Source organism: Microtus pennsylvanicus, chromosome 7 (assembly GCF_037038515.1).
Source record: "Microtus pennsylvanicus isolate mMicPen1 chromosome 7, mMicPen1.hap1, whole genome shotgun sequence".
NCBI lineage: Eukaryota > Metazoa > Chordata > Mammalia > Rodentia > Cricetidae > Microtus > Microtus pennsylvanicus.
The window spans coordinates 97311249-97338646 of NC_134585.1; the positions used below are offsets into that span (position 1 = coordinate 97311249).

At 39.9% G+C, this 27398-nt stretch overlaps 1 long non-coding RNA gene across 2 annotated transcripts; it reads right to left on the reverse strand.

Moving 5' to 3' along the window:
* Positions 1-6554: 6554 nt before the first annotated feature.
* LOC142854973 (uncharacterized) lies at positions 6555-25012 on the reverse strand. Of its 2 annotated transcripts, none has more exons than XR_012911394.1 (5): positions 24860-25012; positions 23418-23494; positions 22114-22217; positions 16150-16233; positions 6555-11785 (listed from the first exon to the last, which is right to left on the reverse strand). It is a non-coding gene; the product is annotated as an uncharacterized LOC142854973 (long non-coding RNA). The 2 variants fall into 2 exon arrangements; XR_012911393.1 differs by having other exon boundaries at positions 22114-22206; positions 24860-25008.
* Positions 25013-27398: the final 2386 nt, after the last annotated feature.

Below are 27398 nucleotides of genomic sequence, written 5' to 3' on the forward strand. Positions count from 1 at the left end.
AATCATTGGAAATAGCAAAATATCATATAAATGGTATTTGGTTGCTAACAAATTTTACACAGTGAAAGTAATTATTTAAATTGGGAAATGCCAATATATGCTATTTCAACAACTGTTCAGTTTTTTAAAATACATATATAATACATACATACTCATATACATATGTGTATGTTTCTAGGTAAAATAATTGACCACTATATAAAAATTCTTGAACACTTTCCTTCTACATGATTTTCATATTTTCTAAGTGATATGGTTGATATGTGGCTTTAGCAATTGGTAAGTAACTTTATTACTTTAAAAATAAAAAAACAGTGTAACAATTATGATTCCAGGATTTGTGAGTCCTATATAAAGGACCCTCAAATGTTCCAATTCTCTCTAGGAGCCAAGAAGAATTTCTGACACTGGGAACGTAACAACGGAGCCACAGTGGGGAATGAAGCTGAAAAGCGGAAGCTCCGGGGTCCCAGGGCTCACCAGACATCTAGTGTTTTGAAAAGAAAGACATCCCTGGTCTTTAGGGATTAGATTATAGGTGAAATAAAATGAGAATTTCCAGGTGAGCATGAGATTTAAGGGTTTGTGTACAATATTGCTTCTCTCTTTGTCTGAAAGTTCGAGGTTAACTCTAACCTGCTTTGGAAAATGATTTTCTTCTATGTGTGCAGTGCACATCCGTGTGTGTTCACGAGTGTGGAGGCCAGAAGTTCGTTTGGGGTGTCTTCCTCAATTCCCTTCCACCTTATTATTTTGAGACAAGGTCCCTACCTGAATCCAGCGCTTGCCGTTTAGCCCCAGGACCACTTGTCTATATCTCCTGTTTCGGACTGGTAGGCATGCATCACCATGCCTGCTTCTTGTGGGGTCTGGGGATCTGAACTCGGGTTTTCCTCCTTGCATACCAAGTTCTTTATCCACTGAGTCATTCCCATAGCCTCCATCACTGACTTTTGGATGCTGTGTGAGATTGACTTCGGAACTGCCGTGGACTGAGGGAGCAACCTGCAATTTCAGGCAATTCTTCCACTTCACTCTTGCTTAGGAGAGGATTATGCGCAACGGACGTTTCCACAGACTACGCGTGAGCACATGTAGCGGACAGTACGCGCCGCTGCGCTAGCAGACTGGGATGACTGCTCACATATGGGGGGGGGGGGGGTCCGCACACGGGCCTTGCAGATGTTAGCAACTTGGACCTTACTTCCGAGTGTCTCTGGTTTTCAGGCCAGAGCTCTAAACCGGTGCTAAATCCCGTATGAGCTGTAGCATCTGCAAACTCCCGGCTTTGAATTTCTGTGCCAGGCCTAGAGAGACAGTGTCAATAAGCTCCCTGAAATTCCATTTATTTTATTCATCATCCAGGGCCAAGGGTGGTGGTGTGGAGGGAATAGTCTCTTGGATGCATGAGGCTTAACCGTAATCTCTCACTAGAGTTATTTACAGCACATGGTTATAGGATGGTTTGGGATTTGTTAGTTACATAAACTCTGGCTGTGGTTTTAGATTTAGACTTAAGAGATCCAATCCAAATGCAATATTCAAATAGCTTGGCTGCCTTCTCCCTCCCCGGGTGGAACAATCCTACGATGGTGATAGCTCCCACCAAAGCCAGCCTCCGTCGTTTAAGTTCATCTCTGACTCCTATCAGTCTGATTTATTGTTGCTCTGCACCCTCCACCCCATAGGCCTATTCCATAATTTAATCAAGCATGTTCCAGCACAGATCCAAGATGACTCCACATTCCCCCACCCACCCGAAGCTATCACCCCTAGTCTCCTGTAACCCAGGAGCATCTCCTTCTGACCTTCCTCATCCTCTCCTCTCCTATCTGAGAAGACATTTGGGACCACCTGGAAGAGTCGTTCTAGTCAAGACAGAGCTGCTAATGGCTGATGTTACTAAATTTCCACCTACAGCCTCCCAGTCGCTTTTGGATCCCAGCCTTTGGCAAGGTCCACAGACAGCGCAGTCTGCTCTGCTGTTTTCTCTCCTTTCAAATCCAAGTTGTTGTCTGGACTTCTTGCAGACTATCTCATCCAATAACAACCAAATAGCTCCCTGTTTTCGAGCTAGTTAGAGTTGAAATTTTATTATTTTCTCACTTTTTTTTTTCTAGCCTCAATGTCTCAATTTTCCCTTCAACTGTTTCCAGCCTGATTTCTGTGATCTCACCCTCTTTGGGGGGGGGGGGGGGATTAATATCTTCCTGTAGCTAAAGTATTTTTCAAGGAGGTCATGGTGATAATAGAGAAGGCTATTTTGGGTGAGATTTTTAGCAGGCATTACAGATGTCTTAGCATCCCTGACCCCTTGTTCCCTACATCTCAGGAGCATTCTCACTTTCCACTATGGAGAAGAAAAAGTCAACTGCTGTGACTGGATGTTGGTGGGTTCAAATATACCCAGGTAGCGTCCCTGCTAATCCTGGTAGTGAGCGCTGACATTTTGGGGAAACGTCCCATGCTTTGGGCAGTCCTCCAGAAGTAAAGAATCAAGAGACTGCAGTGAAATGTTTCTACAATGAAGCACGCATCTGATCTTAAGTGAAAAACTTCTTAGAAAACAGAAGGAAGCCTGGGGCCATCTGTAAAATACAAGTCAGTGGTTCATCTGCTTCCTCAGTGAGGTCAAGGATCAAAGTATATTTCAGAGAGTTTAGGGCCAAAATGTACGAGTCGGGCGCTGGTAAGGGTTTCTGTGGAAGACGTCAGAGTCCGAATCTGAACTGGTGTCGGATGCACCACATCATAGACAGTTATTCACAGTAGAGAGAGCAGGAAAGCTTGCATGCATGACGCTGATAGCCACTTCTGAAGATGGCGAGTTCCAGTGTTTCTACACAACATGGACTTCTGGAGAAAAGATCTGAAGGAAGGTGGTTCACCTGAGAGGAGTAAATGCTTGCATCTCACTTACCTATAGCTAGCTGCAAATATAGATCCACATAAAGGAATTTTTTATGATTTTTATAAAGGAATCTTAGCGTCTAGATAGGCACTTTATTTTGGGGTCAATTAAAAGAGACACTGTATTGGAAAATGAAGTGTTTTTGAAAGATAAAGAGCAGGCCTTTTAAAGATAAATTAACCTCAAGAAAGCTCATATATTGTCATTCTAGTAGGCTAGTGATGGAGAAGGAAGTATTTAAAGAATATGTGGAGATTCTGAGATATTTTGGTGATTTCATTTTTTATAATGAAATGAGATCATAAATCTTTGCTCACGTCTGAGAATTCCAAAGTAATTCATAAAAATAGGAAAAGCTGACAGTGATTGAGGAAAGACAAAACAAAACATAAAGATAAAAAATAAATTGGTCCAATCTTTCCTTTACCCATTCAATATAAACTGGTGTTGTTGTGAAGAAAGTTTTTATGGGGAGGGACTTTTTGTGAAGGAAAATGGTGTGTGTGTGTGTGTGTACACTAGATACAAATATGGAAAATTAATGCTCTTCCCCTCTGTCCATTAGTAGTAAAAACATCATAGTAGTTGTCACTTCTTTAATCTGTGACAACAAACCCCATCCTAGATAAGACCCAGAGGAGACTAACTCCAGGAATATGGAAATGTAGGCCCATCCCATAGTTCATAAATTAAATCCTGATGAAAGGCACAAACAGAGAAAGGAAAACTGCCTGGAAATGATCATGTTCATAAAAAAACCAATGAATGTGTCAATAGGATATAGTAGCTAACCTGACATAAATGATAAAATTCGTGAACAAAACAAAAAAAATAATATGAAGCTTTTAACAATGTATGACTTGGAACATAAAAAATTAAGGAAAATCATAACAACCATTAATTACCAACTTGAAAATAAGTTGGAAATCATTTCTCAAAGGCATCTGGACCTGAGTCTAAAAAAATTTAAAATACTCATATCCTTTGGTACTAATTTGCCTCCAATAATTTCTACTAGGAAACAAGTTACTGGGTCCTTATACATGGATGAACTAAAGTCTTCACTGGACCATTTTACATACACAATATACATAAACACACAAATACGTGTGCTCCTCCACTTAGGAAGAGGCTACATGCCAAAGAACTCGTTGAAAGCTGGAAACATCCTAAGTTAAAATCATCTCATACCCATAACATGCTAAATATAACAACTCACCAGCAGAATATGGTCATAGAATGCCTGCTATTTACCTGCATACTCTCATGAATTGCTAGGGCTGTGGCCCTCTGCCACCACCAAGTAACATGCTGCATGCCACAGTCTGCGACAAAATGAACATTGCAAGTTCACGCTGGTTCCTACTCAATGCCTATAGCTTTTATTTGACCATAAAGTTGAGAAAGTGTAGTGTATAAAAGCACAGAAAATTCTGTGAAGTTATAATACATAATGGGGCTTGTTATGGGGATCAAAGATAATAATCCATGAAGATATTGGAATTAGTATAAAGTTAACAAGAAGTAATACCTATTCTGTTTAGTATACCTGTGCGGACACAGTGTTACTAGGGATGATGGAAGAAATCAGCTTTCTCTTTTCCTCAGAAGAAGCCACCTGCCTAGCAAACTTTTCAGATTCAGAGATGCTTGGTTTTCAAGAAAGTGAGATTTAATAAGAGCCAAGGGGATGGAGACAAGAAGCAAATAGTGTCTTCCTTACACCGCAGCACTGGCATACGTGTGTGCTCACCGAGACTATGGCAGCATGCGCAAGACCTGCACAGGTTCAAGCCAGGTGGAGCTGCAGCACTGAGAGGGGAAGTGGGCTAAAGTCCCCATCCCTAACCCAGAAGACCCAAAAGCTGTCTCCAGCTGACAAAGGAAAACTTAGTTTTCTCGAAAGAAATCTCACAGGGCATATAAACCACACCTAAAAACAGGCCCCTTGGCCAGCTGTAGATGGCCAACCAAAATCAGCAGTATTGTTGGAGATATTTTTGCCTCGTAGTGCTTTGGAAGATAGTGTTTATCCTACTGGTATTTTACTTATATATTTTGGTTTCCAATTTTATGCTTTTATGGTATGGATTGAGGTTTTGTTTCCCACACACACACTTGTGTGTGTGTGTGTGGTGTGTGTACATTTCTATTACTTTTTTGTTGCTTTCCTCTTTTTAAATTCTAGTTTGTTTTGTATTTACCTGCTTGTTTTCTAAAGAAGGAAAGAAAGAAAGCATGGAGTTGGAGGGATGGAGAGGTGAGGAAGAGAAGAGGGAGGGGGAAGTCATGGTCAGAATATATTGCATGAAAAAATTATTGTCTATAAAAAAAGAAAGAATTAGAGAATTATTTCCAACAATTCAAGTAATGATAGACCCAAGTTCAGAGACCTCAGTTGCCAAGAGTGATGTTGAGCTGAGACTAGGAATTAGAAAATCAGATGAAGACTCTTCCTCAGCCTTGTTGGTGCTGGGATCTTAGGTTCTACTGTAGCCTGCCCTGGTAGATGCAGCTCGTGTATGTGGCTCCTTCTAAGATAAAAAGGACTGCCTAAAACTGTACTTCAGCAAGAAGCCCTCACCATGATATCCACGAATAACTGTGTTATAGTCACATTATAATCTTCAAGTATTTAGGTGCCTCCTAGGAGCTGAAAGAGAAGTGAGCATGGCTGCCCTGGAGTTTGGGAGTGTATGCAGCTGGTCATGGAAGCAGTCTGCCATCCTTCTGCAGGTTCAGTCCGAATGACCTGAGATTGCATCACAGATCATGTGACAATGAAACAAGGACCTACATAGTAGTCAGCTAAAGATGTTAGGCACAACTTTGGATTATTACTTTTGACTCATTATTTTTGCTTATAATCACCAGGTCCTTTAATTCTGTCACCTGAATATCTGTCACATCCAAACAATGACTTCTCCTAGGTTGCAGAAGTACTAGTCTATGTGAAGGCTGGTTCTGTTCCCTGGGAGATTGGCTTCTCTGTAACTTGCTCAAATGTAATCTCTATACAAATGAGACCAGACCTGCCCCAGTTAAAGTCAACTGATGCCTCAGTCCTTCTTAAAAACCTCAGAGACTTCCCATTGGCTTCAGCCCAAGTCCTGTCTCCATGATGCCCGGTCTCGTCTCCTGTCATTTATCCTCTGATCTCCTTCTGCCCTCAGAACATTCTCTTATTGAACCTTGCTGAAATAATGAATACTCTTCCCCCTTTCTTGTCTTGCCTACCTTCTGCTTAGCCTTCAGCAATCACCTTTGACACTATTTCTTCTGAGAATGTTCCTTGACGTTATGAGATTTGTCTTTATCCTTTACTATAGTGCAAGTCCTTTGAGTTTGCGAAATGTTTCTGGCTCGACTCCCTACCTCCACTACTTCATATTGAGCCCAGGACTATTCTTTAACGGGGTGAATGCATGGGTGAATGAAGAGATGAAACATGACAGCTTTGAACCACGTGAGGGTAGTTGAATTACAAGATGCTGTGTGGAGCGGGATGACGACAAAATCAATTAACACAAGTAAGACAAAATTGTCAATCCACGGGACAAGAGTGAGTAGCAAGCAGAGAATCAAAGCAAGAGATAAATGCTCTAGAAAGTTCACGGAACAGATAGAAGATGACACCGAAGAAAGAACAAGTGAGATGTTGGAAAGTTGTTCATGGTTTATTTTCATGGTATCTCGGGGCTGGCTCACCCTCGCACATGGAGCTCACTCCCTGGACTGGAGGATAGTCACTGAATTAGAGAAAGGGACTGGGGATTTTAAACAGTAAATGGCATGATTGGTTCGGCTGTTGAGAAAGAGTGCATTGGGAGAATATCATAGAAGACAAGTTGGAAAGGCAAAGCCAGGAGAAATGATGAAATTAAGAGACCGCATCCAAAACTGAGTGAGGGGATGCCACATTGAACAAAATCCAGAAGAATGGGGGGGGGGAGCAGATTCAGAGAACCGTGTGTGAACAAAAAAGCAAAACGAAACCAAAAACATGAGAGCGAGTCCAATCAAAGTATGTCTGAGGTTTACGTGCAGCGGCCACAGAGAACTGAGTTTGTAAAGACCCTACAAATACAAGGAAGGGTAGAACAACGAGTTTTCTATGGATTTTGCTTGAATTAGGGAGCAAGAGAAGCAAACCATCACCCCGGCCTTATGAAAGTCGTGTTAATATGGACAAGTTTCTCCTGCCACTGGTGAAAAACATTAGGATGGTTGATTCTGCATCTGAGACTATGTCCCCTCAGCCTTTGTTCTAATTCTTTCTAGATCTCACATCCTGAAGACTCTGAGCTCCTGCTTGAAGCACAGTGGCTTTGTGAACACGTGGTGGTGGCTGACAGAATATGTGAGGACCAGCTCGCTGCAGCTACCATGCTCTTCACACTTAACTACAGCAATATAGGCATCGTGGTGCCTCTGGGTGAGAAGACACCTTCTCGGTCCCTTCAAAAATGTACTTCAGCTGTCTCCAAACAGCGGGGAGCAAATTCAGCGCCTTCTCTTGCAACTCTCTTTTCCGGTGTTTTTAGCAAATGACTTTTGACAGAGACACTGGTTGAGGATGCAAAGTTGAAATTCTCCCCTGAAGCCTCTGGCACCTGTTTGGAAAATTATCTCAGAAGTTTACACAGAATGTCAAAGGAATACTCACACCTCCTGCCATGTGCCCCTCACCCTCTGTCCGCTGGATCCACCCGTGAAAAAGAAAATAGAAAAGTGTCTTGTGGCCAGAACCGGGGGTAATCACAGTTTGTAAGCACAGGAGAGAAAAAAGCTGAGAGGAGGGGCCCATGGCATTGCTGGAGCCCTCCAGGATGTCACAGGACCTCTGCAAAGTGAGACGCTGAGCCTGAGAGCTTGCATGTACTAACCTGCCTGACAGCCAAGGTCTTGTTCCTTTCAAAGTAATCTCCCCTGAGCACTCCAAGACAGGCCGGCTTAGGCGAGCTCAATCCAATTTAATGGATGATTTGACAATGGAAAATTGAGGGAAGAAGGATATGATACATGCCAGATACCAGCCCTGTGAAGCTAAAAGGGTGATGCCTGCCATTCATTCACCAAGTGGGATGTGTCTGCTTGAGTCCACGCATGGTGTGGGGCAAATTCAATCAGAGCCTCTGGGATGAAGGAATGTCCATCTCTCCTCTAACCTTCTTGCCGACTTCTGACAGCCAGTCCATCTTTCTCTGGTTTGCCTCACTTCTTTCAGGACCTGCTTTATCCCAGGTGGGCGAGACTATGTTGGTGTTAAGGAATCTCCATCCTTACCTGTCTTCATTGACAACGTCTCTGTGTGTAGCCTGCTTCTGTTCACACTTATTAAAATTGTTCTAATTCCCCATAGATAGTATCCAGGTTTCAACGGTAATGAGCCATCCCTTACTTGGCAACCTTGTGATTTTTATTCCCATGAAGTGTTCTCATTGACTTCTCTTCTGGGGATAGTACAGCTCAGAGACTCAAGCCAATCCTGACCTTAAAGCAAGAAAATGTAAAATACAGTAAAAGAAGAATGGATATTATATACGTTCTATATCATTGATGAATCCTCACTCTGCAATAGCAGCATACATTATGAATAAGAAGAGAATTCAAGAGACCAAATCAAAACCAAGCATTGTCATTTAGCTGTGCCTTCTCAAACAAGCAATCCCAAACTTCAAACACATGCTCCTCAGTCATGCACACAGACAAGCCTCCTAACAACTGATAAAGAAGTCTATTCAATCATATTATTGCACTTTAATGATTCATTATTTGGCACTAATGACCAATTCTAAACTTTTTATGTCATATTATGAACAGTTATGGCAATCTGAGTTTTACACGCCTGTTTCCCAAGATGCATTGTATTTCAGCATACTTTACAGTCTTACCAATAAAACTCTTACATTTAATTGTGTTTTTTTATACTTACAAAATATGTGTACTTGAAAGTTAATCATTTGGCCTGAAGTTGCATGTTCATTAACTTTATAAAAATGGTTATATTGAAGAAATAAATACAGTATTTAATGTGACTCTATGAAATTATATTTATAAGTTGATTTTGAAGAATATGACCTTTTTCTACAGAAAAGTATGGAATAATCTCTCAGAGGCATTAGATGGCTGAACATTCTAGATAGCTGTTTGTAAGAGGCAATGATTTATTTTGAAAAGTATATATGCAGATATATTCACATATAATCGGTCATAGTTTTTTCAGTGAAGCTAGTGAGACTCTGTAATCACTTTGTCAATTGTTTCCTTATTTCTGGAGACTTCTCTATAGTATCTTGCTTCACTTTGCACACACCCTGTGTTTCTTTAGCTTTAGGTGAACTTCACAATCTTTGCTTACTGCCTTTCAACAGGACACATCCGCTAAGTCTTAGCTCCAGGGAGTGAAATACTTTGGCAACTGAGAAGTGTCCCTTCCCACATCTCAGGGGCCAGAGTCACACAGGCAAGCTCTCTCACATAGCTCTTCAAAACATGAAGAAACACTTTGAGGCAATAACACAGGCATCATAAGGCACTGAAAGATCTTTGGCTGTTTACCCTTAGAGTCCTGATCCCTCACAACTTGCTCATTATTATGAGTCCTAGAGACAACAAGTTGAGGGTGTGGGGGGGTTCTGTTGCCTTAGGTATCTGAAGGACCATGACCCGCTGTCACCTGCTTTTGCTGAAAATGAAAAGGATTGTTATCTTTTCTCAGCTAAAATTGTATTTTTCTCTGACAGTTTTCTACCAGTAGGGATAGACCTTGGAAATGTGGCTTCTAGAAGCCTCTGAGGCAGACAAGCCAGCAGGAAGAGGTCATTGAAAGCACTGAGTTCCTGGGAAGGACATAATGTATACGGTGAGACTTATTTATGCATATAGATCTTTTCCCACCCAGAGCTGAGACAGTTCAGGGTTTCTAACTAGAAAGAGCTTCAGGTCAACCATCTATAGAACATGGGAAGAGAAAGAGGCTGGTGCTGAAACGGCAGGACATGATAAGCCTGGTGATAATACTTAACGCCATTATTTTTGTGGTCTTGTTGGATGGCTTAGGAGGCGCCTTGCGCCAAAAAGTACCCAACTGTTTCTAAGACTACTAAGATTGCACATTCGTTTTTGCAAAGGCAGTTGATACAGATTTTAAGTATAAAACCCCTGCCCACCATAGTGGTATATCTCCTTGGTAGTGTGATTTGTACAAGCTTACAACTAGGAGAACAGAACAGCGCCTGCATCAAAATTGGCACTTCTGTAATGGCTTCCAGGTCAGTGCACCCACAGGGGCCAGGTAGCTCATTCTTACAGTGGAAATTTCCTTCCCAAGTGTAGTGACCATGATGTCACTTGGTGGTATAGCTAAGCCAAAGAGTTGAACCTCAGAAGAAAGGGTGGGAGAATAAAAGATAACAGCTTGGCATGTTTGTTGAAGTCACTTCAGTTGAGTAAAATGTGCATGCAGTGTCCACAGATAAGAAAATCGTTGAATATGTTGATTAGCAGATTTAACTAGAAGCCTCAGGAATAGGTATAGGAAGTAAAACTAAATGAGGAAGACCACAAAGTAGCAGCTCTGCCTCATTCCTACCAGACAAGTGAGACATAATACAGAATGTGAATTAGACCTAATTTTGCTGAGAGAAATGGAGGATTGGCTATTTAACCCAACCCACAGTTCCCATCTATTATGGACTTAAAGTCTGTCTTGGAGGGCACAGTACATCTGTTAAGACAAAAACAAACAAAAAAAAAAGATAAAAGAAGCTTACAATAGACTTCACTGACTTGCAATGATCCAAGGACTTTGGGAAGGCTACAGTATCCTCTACTGCAAGGCTATCAGGCCAATACCCCAAGTACAACCCAGAGTACAGAGGGTTAAATAACATTTAATCTTATAGCCACAGTTTTGACGTCAGTGGAATCACTATTTCTATGAAATTTGCATAGAAACTCTTGCTATAATTTCTCTCAAAGAGACTGGTAGGTAGAATGCATGGGCCTCAGCTAGGGGACCCAATCCTTACAATATGATTAGCTCATGAGGTTTCAGACTTCATCATGTATCAATTCATTCATGGATTCATGACTTGATGCTGCTGTGGGAGATGATACAACTGGAATGGAGGGCCTGGTTGAGAAGCACATCCCTGGAGATGTGACTGTTTTTTAGGTTATACCTATCACCTATCCTTCCCTCAGCTTATCTCTGATTTCTGTGCACCAAGGAGTGAGCATTTTGGCCACATGACACACTGCCAAGCACAATGTGATAGTCTACCTCACTTCAGGCCAAGGACAATAGAGCCAGTTTATGAAGGACTGAAACCTTTAAAATCATGAGTCAAAATAGGTTGTTTCTCTGATATATTTCATCGTAGCAATGTACTGAACAAGCTTCTTGACACTAAAAATAGGGAAAACAGAAAATAAAATATCTATTGGTTTTGGCCATGAGTATCCACTTTCATTTCCTTACTGGCATTCCAAATTGAGGGCAACTCATTACGTCTTAGCCTTTGAACAATGAAACTGCAGGATGACCAGGATAAGGCAAAATAATTACACAAGCCAAAGCAAGGAGGATGTTTGCCTTAAAATTCAACTCTTTTTCAATTCAAAAAGAGGGTCAGTTAAGAAGTAATGACACTAAAGGTAACAGATCAGTGCGTAGGACTAACTGCCTCAGTCAAAGTTGAGCTAAGTTCTGCCACCACCCTTCAGTTAGTTCTCAGAGGCTGTGAGTGACATCTAGTCCTCTTCTCCATCATGGAAAACACAACTGCTCTTCTCAGGTGTGAGCCATGCTCTTCCTGTCTGGAGCTCCCATCTTTACCAGCAGCCATGTCTCCTGGAGTCTGTGGTTCTCTGGTCAGTGGAGAAATAGAAATGGAAAGAAAGGGTGAAGAAGGATTGTATTGCAAGCCCCCAAATGACATGCATTTTCTTGGCCTACCCATTGGCAGGAATTTGGCTGTATGTCTCTCACCTTTATGCAAAGGGACTGAAAAACACAACTTATGGTTGAGAAAGAACTTTCCATCAACTTCCATGCCGTGAAGGATAGTCTTTGGTAGTGTTTTCTACCTCTTCCAGACAAGCCAAATCTAAACAACTCAATAAGGCAAGACATGGTTGGTCATAATAGCTCAAGTGTCAGCTGTGCAATCAGCCTGAATGCAAATCACATTCTCTGGAATAGCCTTCCATCCCAGTGGGGGACATGACCCAGTTAATTAAAGTACCAGGCTATGAATGGACACAGGGAAACTGATCATTGGGAGAAAAAAAATCCTAGACTTAAACCCAGGATCTTTTTCTCCTATCTCTTTTTTTCTCATCTAAAGCAGGGTTCCCTGGCACAAAATTCAATCCAAGTGTGAATTAATATCACCAGTACAAAATTTCGCGAGACTTGTTCTGTACTCCGTGATGAAAGCAGCACACAATTATTTTCGATTGGACCAATGAGAGTGTGCGGGGAAGTCTCTGAAAAGTGTCTGCTGAGTGCCAGTTGTTAATGAATCCCATTTGTCTTTCTTGATTAAGTCTGCTATTACCCCCGTTTAGTGCTGTCACCAACCCTTTAGCAAGGATTTTCATATCCCTGTTTAGATGAGAAATTAGCCTATGTGAGCAGCACTCATCCATCAGGAGACCATTTATTTAATATCATTTACAGTTTATGAGTTCAAAAACTGTAGCCTCATACATGAGAAATGGATCACCGTCCCAGGCAGACAATGAGGGGCTTCAGTTCCCTTGACGGGCATGGAGAGGGGACTCTGACTGTGAGATGTGCACTTAGAGATGGTCAGCGATGCCACCAGCCACCAGCCTGCAGTATGGAGTCAGGAGACTTCCATCTGATTAGGAAGTCCCCTTTGGTTTAGTGAGTGCCTCAGTTTAGGGCCTTAGCCACACGGCCTCTGGACACTGTGCTCTGAAGACACAAAATGAAATTTTAGAATAGACTCGGTCTTTGTGCTGGAAAAAAAATCATTTTTCTCATGCAACACATCTTAAAGCAGCTCACGTGGAATAGTTATCTGATGCTTTAAATCACAAAGAGCCAAGATGTCCTTGAAAACTTTACTTTTGCAAAGAGCAGTGGAGTTTCCATTCAATAGCAGCACAAAAGTATCAGAGACGGTGACAGAGTGTTCTCTATATTAGCTGTCACACATAAAGAATATGTGCTCACTGTAAAAAATACATATGAATGCATAAAGATTCCTAGCTATGTGAATGCAAAAACTGTATTATTCTGGATTCAAAGATAATTTAGAAGAACTGAATTGGTTTAAAAAATTAGCTGCTTGATGATAGTAAAAATTAAAGATCTATTAAGAATTCAGGGGGCTGGAGAGATGGCTCAGAGATTGGGAGCACTAAATACTCTTCTTGAGGTCCTGAGTTCAATTCCCAGCAACCACATGATAGCTCACAACCATCTGTAATGAGATCTGGTGCCCTCTTTTAGCATGTATGCATACATGCAGGCAGACCTTGTATATAAAATAAATAAATAAATAAATATTTTAGAAAAAAAATCAGCTTCATGTTACAATATATGGAACAGGCCAGACTTAGGAGGCTGCTCCTGTAATAATATTTCATTTATGACTATGAATCTGAAGTAATTTTTCTTGTGACCCATCTTATTCTCTAACCAATATTTTCACAATGAAGTATGTAAAAATGGTGCATTGGGAAAGTTTAAAGAGCTATTAATTAATTAATTAGCACACTTTTGTTAGAGACCCTCAACTGTTTTCATCCTATCATTAAATCTTGGATCTTGAATTTCAAGTCTGAAGAGAATGTCTTAGATGAACTCATAATTTAGAAACCACTGGTTCCTGTCAGAGAATACAATGTTCCCTATTTCCATCGTCCCTTTGTGACAAGAGTCATAAAACTCCAACCTCTGTGACCTGTTTTACAGGTCTTAAAGTCCACATATAATATTGATTCCTGTTTTAAATAGCCTAGCTTTCACCTTAGAATTAAACATTTTATGCCTAGTTTGGAGTAGGTTTCTCCAAAGACTTGCCCATAAAAGCTATCCACCCTTACTTTGTTGTAGCTGTTGTCTAGCAGATATGAACTTGTAGTGAACAGGAAATGCATGACAAAGCAGGAAGGGGTCTTCTTATCCACCCAAAATTACCATTAGTCAGGTACCCTCGAAGTCAGTGGGTACCTTCTAAACCACCTTGATGTATGTCCGGCTACTATTTGCCATGTTCAATGATGCTCAGCAATGGAGTGTGTTGCATATATTGTCCTAGAATTTGCTTTATTTATGCAATGTATGTTGTTAACAATGTTTCATTTTAGTATATTCACACAAATGTTCTTTTAATGCTTATTTTATCATATGTGTGTGGGCCTCTGTGTGTGTGTGTGTGTGTGTGTGTATGTGTGTGTGTGTGTGTGTGTGCCTATATGTCACTGCACAAGTGTGAATGTCAGACAATGACTTACAAGAGTCAATTCCAATTCTCTTCTTCCACTATGTGGGTCCCGGGTGGAGCTCAGGTCATTGGGTTTAACCAACTTTGCCTTTACCTACTACTAAACCATCTGTCCCACCCCTAAATAATGTTCTTATTGAGTGCTAAATAGATTTGTGTACATTGTAAAACAGTCCTTTATTGAAAGGCACTTAGTCAGCCTCTGTATGTCTTCTAAAAGAAGGCTTCTTCGGATAGTGTTCAACTTCTTTTCCTGGACGTTTTGAGGTTACTTCAGAGTTGTTAGATAGAAAGCTGTGTATTGTTATTGTAAATATCACTGACAGATCTGCCTAAGATAAAGTAGAACTGAGCACGTTTTTATTTACTTAAACACACTATAAAGCTCAATTTTGCACAGGCTGACATTCTGGAGATAAATTTCTCTAACTCATAATGGATGGAGATTCAAATATATAACAAAAACATTGAAAGTGAGAATACGTGTGATCCCTCAACTGCAGGCATTTTCCCCTGTGCTAAGCTAAGCTCTTCTGCAGCTGTCTGAATTCAAGGAAAATTCAAATAGATATTTCAAGAGATTGGACAATGGCTCACAATATTCTGAAAAATACAGAGAAGCAAATCAAAGGGCTGCATTAGTCTTGAATCCTCCTATCTGTTGGTGGTTTTTGTTGCAACAATGAATGAATTTGTGAATCCCATTGTTTAAACACGATGATATACATCTCACTGATACTACATGCTCATTACTGGTCAGTGACAGTCTCTTCTGCACAGACTCCTGAGGATTCAGATGGATATGAACTCCTCTTTGCATTGCACCTTCTAACAGATGTTACTTCAGTCACCTTGGCTGGAGAAAACAACAAAGGAATTGTATTGACTGTGTAAATTTCCATACTGTGATGACAAGATGAGGATACATTTTCTTTAATATCAGTATTTTAATTTCAAATGCTAATGCCCCAGAATTGTTGACCCCAAGTCTGCTGTCTTCATGACAATATGCATGGTTTACCATCTCTGACCACAATGGTGAGACTTGGCAGTTGTAAAAATGAGACTTACTTAGACATCCACCTTGCTCAGTTCATTTATATTTCCTTTGCCACTACCTCTCTTAATGTCGGTTAACTGACCAAGGTTTCTGGTCTTTACTCTAGATATGAGAATATTTTCTCCTTGAAAAATCACACAACATTTTGCTATACCTATACAACCTACCTATAAAAGCTTTAGAAATAAAGCATTTTCAGTTCTGCTCTCACATCAGTATGGATGATAGAATGTTCCATCCAGCCTTTTCTTTGAAGTCCTACCAAAAAGTTCAGACTTGATTTGAATGTGACTTAAGAACTCACGTGTCCAAGCCTGGCTCTTACAAGATGCTGATGAACCTATAGAGCTTTAATATACAGGGCTTGCAGGGAAGCTGCTTTCCCTGGAAAAGATTAATAGAGTTTGGGGATCTTTGTTTGTTTTTATAAATGCACTTCTTAAAAAAGATCAAGGATGACCCCTTTCTAATCTTTCTCCAGCCCCTGTCTTCTTATTGAATCTCTTTATCTCCCACCTACTCCTACTACATGCTTAGCCACCACTCCATCATAGGATAGAAAGTCTTTAGCAGAACTAAGCCAATGTTGGTATTGTGGTTGTGGAATTGTAAGATAAATAAATCTTTATTCTTGATAAAGCACCCATTCGCAGCCCTTCCATTATAGTAACAGAAGACATGCTAATGCAGACCTGTAATGAACAGTTGAAGTGCAGAAAGGATCAATGTCTTTCTTTTCTTCCCATCCTTAAAGAGCTTCACTATGGTGTGAACCCCTGAATACAAACAGATGTAAGTATAAAGGTGATGCTTTTCTCCACGATGTTCACACCACTATTGAGCCACTGCATGTATCTTTCTAGGCCACTCATTACTGTTGCTCCCATAGCACAGACTTTGGTAAGACTGACAATTTCTTCTATCCTCTTGTAATGAGGATAGCACCTCCCATCACTGTGAATACTAGCCAGAAGAGATGAAGCATTCTGGCCAAACCAACCTACTAGTTCCATATTCTGTGACTCAACTACATGGTATCTTCAGAAATGCAATCTTACCATCAAGTCCTAGGGAGTAACTAACTTCATTGGACAAAATAGCCTGTAATATTTGAAGGTCTATGGGAATTCACTGGCTAACAATTCCAAAAGAAGTAACTCATTCCTGGCACTGGATTATTTGTTCATTTTACATGACTAGTAAGAGCAACAAAGCCCATTATAAGATAACGCCATTGCAAATTATAATATATACCTATATTATAATATATTGCAGTTTATACATATATTGTTGTTATATATACATATTCTATATGACTCTTTGAAAGGGTCTTTAGTCCCTACCCATATTACCTGCTTTATCCTGCTCTCCTACACCTCCAAATTAACAACTTCTGTCCATGACTCCATTTTAACCCTTTGTACCAATGGTGTCTACCTCTCCCCTTATAAGTCTCTTCCCATGACCCCTTCATAATTTCTTGACCTCTGTGGGTACCAGTAGCACTCATAACTCCTTCCAGTATCATGAAAGCCATACAATAGGAATAAAGCATCGAATCATTACCATGATTTATGACTCAAGTGTGTAGTGTCTCTCCAACTCAAGTTCTGGAAGTTAACCAAGCGTAATAGCAATAGCCTGTAATGACCAACATCTGAAAAGAATTAACTCTTTTCTGGCAATGAAGTTTTTAATATCTAGCACATGGGGCAAGAGTAAATAATTCTCTAGTAATGGTAAGTAATACCCTAGTTTGAGTTTGTTCCTCTGCATAGGGAAAATCAATTTAAACATATATATTATGCTTATAAAGTTTATATTTACACACACACACTCCTCAGAAGCTTATGTCATAGCAGATTTCCACATGGCTTTTTCAAGAGCCTTCAGCCTTACTCATCTTCATATTCCCTCCTCTGTTCTGAACTTCCATGTCTAATCTCACAGCTGATTTTAGAGAAAAAGTCAATTTTCTTTAAAAATGTGACCCCATGATAGTGCCCCCAATCTTCAGGGGATGTCTCCACATCTGTGAGTATTTGAGCGGCACAAATCAAACTCATTGATTAAAGGGAGAGAGAAGCAAGTTGGGTTTACAGGAAGTTTGTAGGAGGTAGATCTTGGAAGATTTGAAGAAGGGGGTCAAGATGATTGAAGTTCACTGTATAAAATTCTCAAGTAATTAATATTTTTTAAATTTTCATATCTGACTAATCTCAGATTATATGTTGCAGTATGTTGGGAAATTAGCTTTTAAAAACACACTTTCTAAATTGATGCCTCCTCAAAGACGTGAAATGGTTGACAGTTGTATAAAGAAGTATTGCTATTTAAATAAAAGATATATGAAATATAAAGAAAATATTTGAAAACTCTTTTTTGAACAATTGATAAAGAGAAGTGTGAACTTTTCCTAGTGAGGATTTCTGAAAATTCTTGCTGATGACTAGATTCTAACGAGCTTGCTCACTTTTCTTTCCCCTTCCTTTCTTTCTTCCCCCTCTCCTTTCCTTTCTTATACCTTCCTTTCTCTCTCTCTTTTCTTTCCTTCCTTCCTTCCTTTATTTCTTTCCCAGAAACTCTAAAACAGATGTAAAAAATCTAGATGGAAAAAGAAAATAAAATTCACCCTCAAACATCCCATAGATTCCTTTTCCTCCAGGTTCCTGTATATGTTCTTCTGTTCACTACTTTGATTTCCTAAATATTGTTTCCAAAAATAATTCTTAAAAGATGCTAATATGCCTTGCTCAAATAGCAGCATATGTAATCATTGTCTTCAAGAAGCCCCAACTTGTTTAGAAACTATCCAAGGGGAAAAGAAAAAGTGAAGCGACTCCATCTCCCAAGAACAGGCGTTGACCTTTTAATGCCGTTCTGTCGCAGATGTTCCTTCAAGCTGTGAATGTGGATATTGATCATGATGAGAGCATGGCACTCAATATAGATCAGTGCCGTGATCTGTTGTCACATCAGAAATAAATGACTTGCTGGACAGGGCTTGATGGAGGTAGAATGGGTGGTGAATACTCTCATGCTGGGATGCCCATGAGCTTCTGCAGCTAAAGAACAGATAAAACAAGGAAGGCAGGAAGCTGGCTATGGGTCGGGGACTTCAGAAGGCTTATAGCCAGCGAGGCAAGAAGGCAATGAAGCATTTGGTTAGCAGCATGGAGATTTCCCTAGAGTTCAAAGACCCAGTAATCCCTCTCTCTACCATAGTCAGAGAGTAAAACTAAGGGTTTGAATTTATCAAGAAACTAAGAACAAGAGCATCAGAGTGTGGACTCTTTGCCAAGGTGGAGATTTTAGTTTCGGGGGGGGGGGGCAGTGGTGTAGGTAGAGCCAATCATTTCCTCGTTTCCTTGTACAAACTTTCAGTTGTACACTACAACCAAAGCTAAAATCTGGCCGTGAGCTTGTTCAGATTCAAGCATCCCCATGTAGAGAAAACAGCCTTGGTGCTGGTGGTGCTGGCATTTACAATCAACGGTTCAATAGGCCAGTCAGGTGGTTTCACTGGGTCTTGATTTTCTTATCTGTGTGACGTTATGATATCCAAGTTCTTCTCTGTGCTTAAGATAGCATGAGTTTTACTGTTTGGAGTTACCCATTGTACATGTCTAGAGAATGAGAGCAAATTTTGTCTCTTTGCTATGTCCACTTTCTGAATGCTGGCTAGTGTTGGAATGAAAAGAGTAACAATTACAGCAGATTTGTTTGGGGGATTTATTGAAATACCATTATAAAATCTCTAGTTCTTATGAAATTTAACTATAACAACTGCTCCTACACCTTCCTGTTGGAGTCACTTACCAATGAACATATTTTTTAATAGAGAACAAGAACATTTTAATTGCCTCAGCTAGATACTTTTGTTTTGTTTTATGTGTGCACTCACAGCCAGACCCTTGTGTATAACGTTAAAAGATGGATATTTTTTCCTTTGGCCTTTTTTTCCTTTCTGTGTAAATTATAACAATTGCTTTGGGAACTGTGCATTTGGACAAGCCATAAAATAATCAAAATTGTAATGCTGTTCAGTGGCAGCATTGGACTCTTGGAATTAGTGGCTAGATTAACCACTCACCATTGCAGGCATCCCACTCCTAGCTGGGTTTAATAGTCTTGGTCATTGGGGGAATGCCTTATTTTGGTTGGTTTGAGGGCTTTTCGGAATAATATCTTAGATGGGAGTGGGCCTGTCACTCACAGCTGCTTCTTCCTTCCGTCTAATGCTGTTTCCACACTCTGCCAAAATAACTATGGAAAGGTGAATTATTTCGCATCTTCCACTCTAAAAGAACAATTTGATGTCAAATCTTGTAATTGCGTTGGCCAAATTATGTTTGGATGTTTACATAGGCTTCAGTCTGTTTATGATACAACACTTGCTGAACAGGTGTTTAAGAACACCAACTCACAAAAGATATTTTCAGAAATACCTGAAGACACATGCTATATCCATTTAAACAAGAAACATCTTTGAATTTCGTCTTGGCCAGTTGTGGGAGTTTCAAGTGAGATTTCAGCTATGATAGGTCCTAGACTTCAGCTGCCTTTTATTAGTGTCTCTGTGTGTGCCTCTCTCTGTGCCTCTCTCTTGCTCATCTTAATTGCTTTAAATCTATCACTTTAACATTTCAAACCCAATTGTTTTATGACTGTGAGATATTGTCACAATGTATTATGCTAATGGAGCTAATTAATTCCCTGGGAAACTTTCCCAGAGACAGTGATAGAGAACATGATAAAGCCATCAGCTCTCCATGGTAAGCAGAATCACGCTTCCCCCCACCAACTCCCAAGTCTGATGTTTATGGTGCTGTGGGCTGGTTCATTTTTCTACTTATGAACCTACTTCAGGGGTGCCACTGTGCTTCTCTTCATGACACACTACTGCGCATGACATCTTTACCACCTAGGCAAGTACAAAGAACTCAGTAATGGTTAGGGCTGTGCGTCTGTCTGGATTCCAGTCTGGACCAGAAGGGATGCCTATTGATAAGGAAACCCAAACCACTCTGAGTTCCTGCCTTAAAAGACAACACAGAAAACTTAGGAACATGGAAGCAGTACAGAGAAGTTCCTTATATTCAACTTGCATCTGGTAATAACGGGTGCTTCTTTTCTCAGTAGTGCAAATCAAACAATGATTCTCCCAAATCGAGGTCCTACTGCATCCCAATGAGGCTGCTACAAAGACTCAGGTCTGTAAGGCTGATGAGACTTTAAATAGGTAGATCAATAGGAGTTATCTGGAAGAGCTGTAGGACCGGGTAAGGTAAGTTCCTCAACAGTACCACAAGCTCTATGTATTCCAAGGAACCAAGTACCTTGGGACCAAAGGCTGCCACAGGGCCAGAGTGTGTGACTCCTATCTCTGACATTTACCAATACTAAACAAATACTTCGTCTTTTTCACTATAATTTTCCAAAGTCAGCCTCACAGTACCTAACTCCAGGAGTTGTTAATGAGTCAAAGAGAAAAGCCTGAGCATGGACGGTCCCAAACATGCTCGCCATATTGATTCCATTTCCTCCTCAGCCTTTTTCACTTCCCCACCTCTTCCTTTTCTGTATGCAAATCACATTTTCTCAGCTTGCTATTACACTTGGACACACAATCACAGAGAAGGCACTCTACCGTTTTAAAACCTCTCAATCACAACAATATCTGATACAACCTATTGAAAACTACTTCTGGAAGTATCTTTCTTAATCTTTTCCTTGATGTGGGATGCCCTTCTGTATGCTGTGAATATGTTTTACCACCATTGGTTAACAAAGAAGCTGATTTGGCCTATGGCGGGGTAGAATATATCAAGGCAGGAAATCCTAACAAAGAGGGAAAAAGAAGGCAGAGTTGAGAAAGATGCAAGCAGCTGCTGGAGAAACAAAATGTGAAATAACAAGCCACATACTTCCTGGAAAAATATAAACTATTAGAAATGGGGTAATTTAAGTGGTAAGTAGCCTGAGCTAATAGGCCAAGCAGTAAGTAATTAATATTAAGTCTCTGAGTGGTTATTTTAAAAGAGTCTGAAGGATCGGAAGAATGAGAAACCTCCAGTTACATTTTCTCTTAGTAATATTTTTTCTTGTGTTCTTTTTATTCTTGTCTTTTAATTTCTATTTTAATTGTAGTTGTTCTGTGTATTAAACACAGAGCTCAGAGAAAGCTGGGCAAATGCTTTACCCCTGAGGTATACCTTCAGCTCTTCTTTTACTATTTTTACTGATATAATGCATACATATACAGTACAGGTTAAGCTTAAAAGTATATGGCATACTATTTTCTAAAGATTTGTTTTTATTTTTAATTATGTACCTGTGTATGCATGTTTGAATCTGAGATTCTCAGGCAGGAATCCTCAGAAATAAGACCTATCAGATTCCCCTGGATCTGTAATTACAGGCAATTGTGAGCCACCTGGTATAGGTGCTGAGAATCAAGCCTAAGTCCTTAGCAAGAGTCTCAGTCTTAACAAGTGAGCAACCTCTCTAAATCCACATGGTAGAGTTTTATGCAATTGCAAACTATAGATAACTGATCACAGCTAACTCAAAACAACAATGTCATATTCGCAAGAAACTGTATCAATAGCATAGATCACTAAGAATTTTTAGGACAGGCAACAGTGCTCACATACCTCCTGACTTCTCAGATTTTTCTCCAAGTCATGACTACAGTTTTCTTTCACTGAAATATTTCTCTGTTTCTTGGGCTATGTTCATAAAAGCACCTAAAAAGACACTGTATATGAGATAAAGATAATCTCACTATTTCTTTGGAATAAGCAAACAGATGAAAGAAAAATCACTTTCTCCCACATATTGTATAATGCTAACATGTATCGTGACACTACATAGCACAGAAGTTCTGTCCTGGAATTCAGGATAAACACTTAAGTTATCACTTACGAAACTAAAAATCTAAGCCCACTATAAACAGATTGAGACCAGAGTCAGTAGGAATGATGACCATCACAAGTTTGCTTTGAGAATTCCCTACTGCTGAGTTGGTAGAAATCACCAAGAATCCCCACTGTTTTAATCTGAATAGACTCATCAATGTTTATCTCTTTATTTTTGAGATTATAATATAATTGCATCATTTCCCTTTCCCTTTCCTCCCTCAAAACCTTCCAATACACTCCTTGTTTTCAATTGTATTGCCTCCTTTTTCATTAATTGTTGTTACATGAATATATATCCATGAATATACATATATTCCCAAATATAACCTGCTCAATCTGTAGCATGTTACTTGCATGTATGGTGGAAGATCAACCTGTATTGTTAAAGACATCATACACTTCAGACAGTAGAGGCCCCTGAGCTAGAACTGACCTAGAATGACTTCTTCCTGAAGACTAGCTTTCCTGATAACAGAAGGCAGATTGCAAACTTCCAAGGAGAGAAGCACCAACAGCCTTACTTTACAACAACAATGAACCACAACAATGGCCAGCACGGCACAATAACTTTAAGGGTGCAGTAGTGGCACACATACCTTGGCAGTAACCAACAGCTCTCTGATTGGACTTAAGACATGATCAATAAGAGGGAAATCATGTCTGGTACTAGAAAGTTAGCCATGACTACTGAAGTCATGGATCTTGGAGGAGAACTTACATCTACAAATTTACTAAACCACCATAATCCCTAACAATACTCTAAATATTTGCCCATAAAACCACATGTAAGTGTAGTCTTCATCCCTAAATAATGAAACACCTTTCTGCAAAATACAAAGACAATTACAAAAAAACAAAACCTAAACAAAATGTGGAGTTGTGGAGCCTACTTCAAATGGATGCATCTATCCCACATCTAAGGCTTAGGGAACATTGTGGGAAGTAGACAGAAAGATGGTGAGAGCCAGAGGGACGGTGAGTTTCCTGTGATACTGTGTCTCCCAGTAATGTTAGAAATTATACCCATAAAGTCTCACCAATAAACATGAGCTGAGAAAGGATACAACAACAGATGTGCCAAAGTGAATGGGAGACAGACCACAAGACCTCAAACCTGCAACAACAACAATAAAAAAAAAAACAGACAAATAAGGAATACTGAGACCTTAAAAACACTTTGATTTTAATTTTATTCTGATTTCATTTTACTCTCTTCTTAGCAGAGGTGGTTATCCCTTCTTACAGTGTTTAGAGTTTTCTGGGAACAGCTGTTCAGCCATGGTCTAATCTCTCTGAACTTTAAAGTGGCTCCCCTGATTGGTTCTAGTCTAGAGAACTAGGGGGGCTGTAGTTTGTAATGATACTGTATTAAAGTAGATAAGAAATAAATAAGCATGTGTCATCTTCCCTTTGTCCATCACTTGGATGGATGATAAGACTTCCAAATGTGAGGAGTGGCCAAGGCACATGGTGGATAAGCTCCACATAGCTCAGTCACCAAGGGGAAGACTGAAAACCAGGATGACACAATTAGAATGATTAGATTAATAATTCACTGCACATTGTCCTTATGGCTAGAGACACTTCATGGAGCACAATGTGTCCTAATAGGATAAACTGTCACCTTGGCACTGCCCAGAATCACCTGAAAAAGTTTCATTTGAGTAACCGCCTTTATTATGTTGGTCTGTGGGCAAGCCTGTGTGGGACTGCTTGAGTACGGGTCGATGCCAGAGTGCCTGCTCCACAGTGGGCAGCACCATGCCTAGGCAGATGATGCTGAGCTGTATAAGAAAGCTAGCTAAGCATGAACTGAGCCTCAGAGTGAGTCAGAGACCCAGAAAGCAAGCAATGTTTCTGTGTGGTCTTTAGTTCAGGTTCTTGCCTTGAGTCTCTATCCTGACTTCTCTTGATTCTGTACCTGCAAGTATAAGCCAAATAAAACCTTTCCTCCCCCAAGTTGCTTTTAGTCAGTGTTTTATCACAGCAACAGAATGAATCAGGAGCACAATATTACAGGAATACACGTGGTCCCTCTGCTGTATTTTCCACACTGTGAATCATCTTCCCCCATGTTTATGACTGTTCTTAATGACTCTGTCTTTATTTGTATTTCCCCTACCATCTTGAACCCATTTTTCCCACCCCATTCTTTTAATGTTGACATTCTTCAGTGCTCTAAGATCCAGCCCCTTGTTTTTGTCTCATCGATATCCACACAGTACTGAAACCCATTGTTCACTATTTTAACTCTTACCTCATTTTTGCCATGTATCCTCCGACATCTCAAAACTCATTTATCCAAAACTGAAACCAGTAGTTTTCTTCTTTCCCTTCTCCACCCCACTTCACCTGCTCTTGGATTCTCTGCCTTAGTAAAGAGCCCCAATATTTCTTCCGACATAAAAAAAGAGCACTGCACAGCCTCTTTTCCCCTCATTTTCTATATTTAGGACATTATCAGTTCAGAAAACTTTACCTTCTAAATAGCTTTCGGATCCAATCTCAGCCTCATCCTGCAGAACATTATCCTAGTCCAGGCGCCATCATTTCCCATTTAGGCAGTTCTAAAAACTGCCTAGTCACACTGGTTTGAAATCAGAGCCGTTTCCAAGTCCAAACTTGGTTAGCTAATTCTTAGCTGTGAGATCTGGTAGACGTTAACTAGAGATTCTAAACTCATATGAAACAGTGATCCTTTCTAAATGAGGCTGACACAGTGATCACATAGAATAAGGAGATCTCTAGGCAGCCTGGCAGATGCCACGGCATTAACTAATGTAACAGGATGCTGCTTTCAAGAGTGTTCCCATTTGTCCCTAAAGAAATGGTCAGAATGCAAAGCTCTGTCATTTCGTAACCAATTAATGCAAGTGAAAAAGAAGGCACTGTGTATAAGAAATAGTCATGGGCAAAACTGATAGGAACTGGAAACTGGGGTGATGAGTTATTGATTATATGGGTACAGATGCCCTTGGTAGAAGATAAGCTGGATGAGCTTGTCTTTTTTCAAATTTTAATATGTATTTTTAATTATGTGTTTGTTGGTGTGTGTGTGAGAGAGAGAGAGAGACAGAGACAGAGACAGTGACAGAGAGAGAGAGAGAATTACATGTGTACCTGCAGGTTCCCAGGAGGTCAGAAAAGTACATCTGTTCTCTTGTTGATGGGATGGGAAATCTGGTCCTCCCAATAGCTGAACCATCTCTCCAACCCTAGATTTATATTTTTAAGATCATTTCCTTAAAAGTATATTTCAAACCCCACTACAGATTTTTCTTCGGAGTATTCTCCTCCAAGAGAAAAATTCTTTTATTTCTTCTTATTTCCTCTTTATTAGATCAGCATATTAAAAATTCAAGTATTAAATTGGTGATTATCCAAATTTAGCACAAACCATACTCACTGCATAATGGGCAACCCATTTGTTTACTTATAGGACATGCTTAACAGCTTTAAATAGGAAATTAAAATTAACCAAATCTTCTTTGTGAGAACACAGTGTGAGGAAAGTTCTAAATGCAGGATGTTTTAATTCTCATTATTATTCTTCCTTCAAACCTCATCCCAATAATACTTCCCTAGCTTTTTAAATTTCCTATACATGATATGCTAAATGGACAATGAGGGCCTTTGGGAGAAAAAGAGCGATTACCCGGAAAATTACCGAGGTGAGACAAATAAATAGGAGTGATACGCATCTACTGCTGGCCGGATATTGGGAAGGGGACGTCACAAATGTCACATGCAATTGTCAAAACAACAACAACAGCAATGACAATGATAAATAAGCTATGGTAAAATGTATGCTTTGGGAATTTACCACACGTCATGCCAGAGAATAATTCCTATTTTATGGAAAAAGTCCTAGAGTCAGTGAAGTTAATCTATTTACCTAAAGCCATCCAGGAAACATATTTGTTTGCTAGAATTATGTATACTTTTATCTGACACCAAATTTCACCAGTTTTATATTAATATTTTGTAGATCTCCAATGGTTATTGGTTAATGGTTATTAAAGGGGTTTGGAACCCTTAACGTTTGGCTGATCCGTGCCTTCCCAATATCGTGTGCAAATATTTTTTAAAATGGAAAGACACAGTAAAGCCTTACTTTTGGATAGCTATCTTTGACCTTATAGTGTTGCTTTTACCTGTGTGGAGCTGAGTCCGTGAGACAGAATCTTCTGTGAGAAGCAAGCCAGTCACAAACAGCATCAGAAGGACCGATAATCAAAAACATGGTGGCCTGTGAACTTATTCCTCATCCTTTACATCCTTCCACTTGGTGAAAAGTATCTTTTCTTCACCTATAATCCAGCCTTCATACTTTTTGAAAAGAAAAATCTCCTTCTTCTACATCCATGCCATACAGAGGAGTTCTGTAAAGTGACAGCAAATAGTTGACCGGTGAATAAACGTTTAAATCAGAATCTTTCTGAAGCACTCATCTCATGAGTTCACCAGACAAACTTCTACTAAATCTATTCACAATTAAAAAAAAAAAGAAACCCAGCTAGTAGTATTGAACTGTGCCTTAATTAGGGCGGCCGAGAATGTCTTGTATAATTAACTTGGATTTGTTTATAATTGTTTCCTTGTGGTTGGAGCTGTTTTTCTTGTAGAACTGTCACAATGACGGTGATAACACTAACCTTTGATTTCCATAGGAAAACAAGTGAAGGATAGACAGGGGCTAGGCAGATTTAGGAACAAAATACCAAAAGACACAAAATATTGAATCTCTTTCTTCTCCCTGTTTTACCTCAGGAGGAATAGTTTCTCTGATGTCTAGTATAACCCATAGAACTGCAGGCAATTGGGTTCTTCACCATCTTGCTGAGTAAAACTATCTCTTCTCTTTGGGGAAGTGGAGTGATGTCTTTTCTAACTGAAATTTGTTCACTCTCCTCTCTGGTACTCCAAATCCTGAATTTATTCCTCTGGGTATCTGATCTGTTAGGATGACATCAACATCCGCTGTGCTGCTGAATTTGGCCAAAAGACAACTCTAGCAA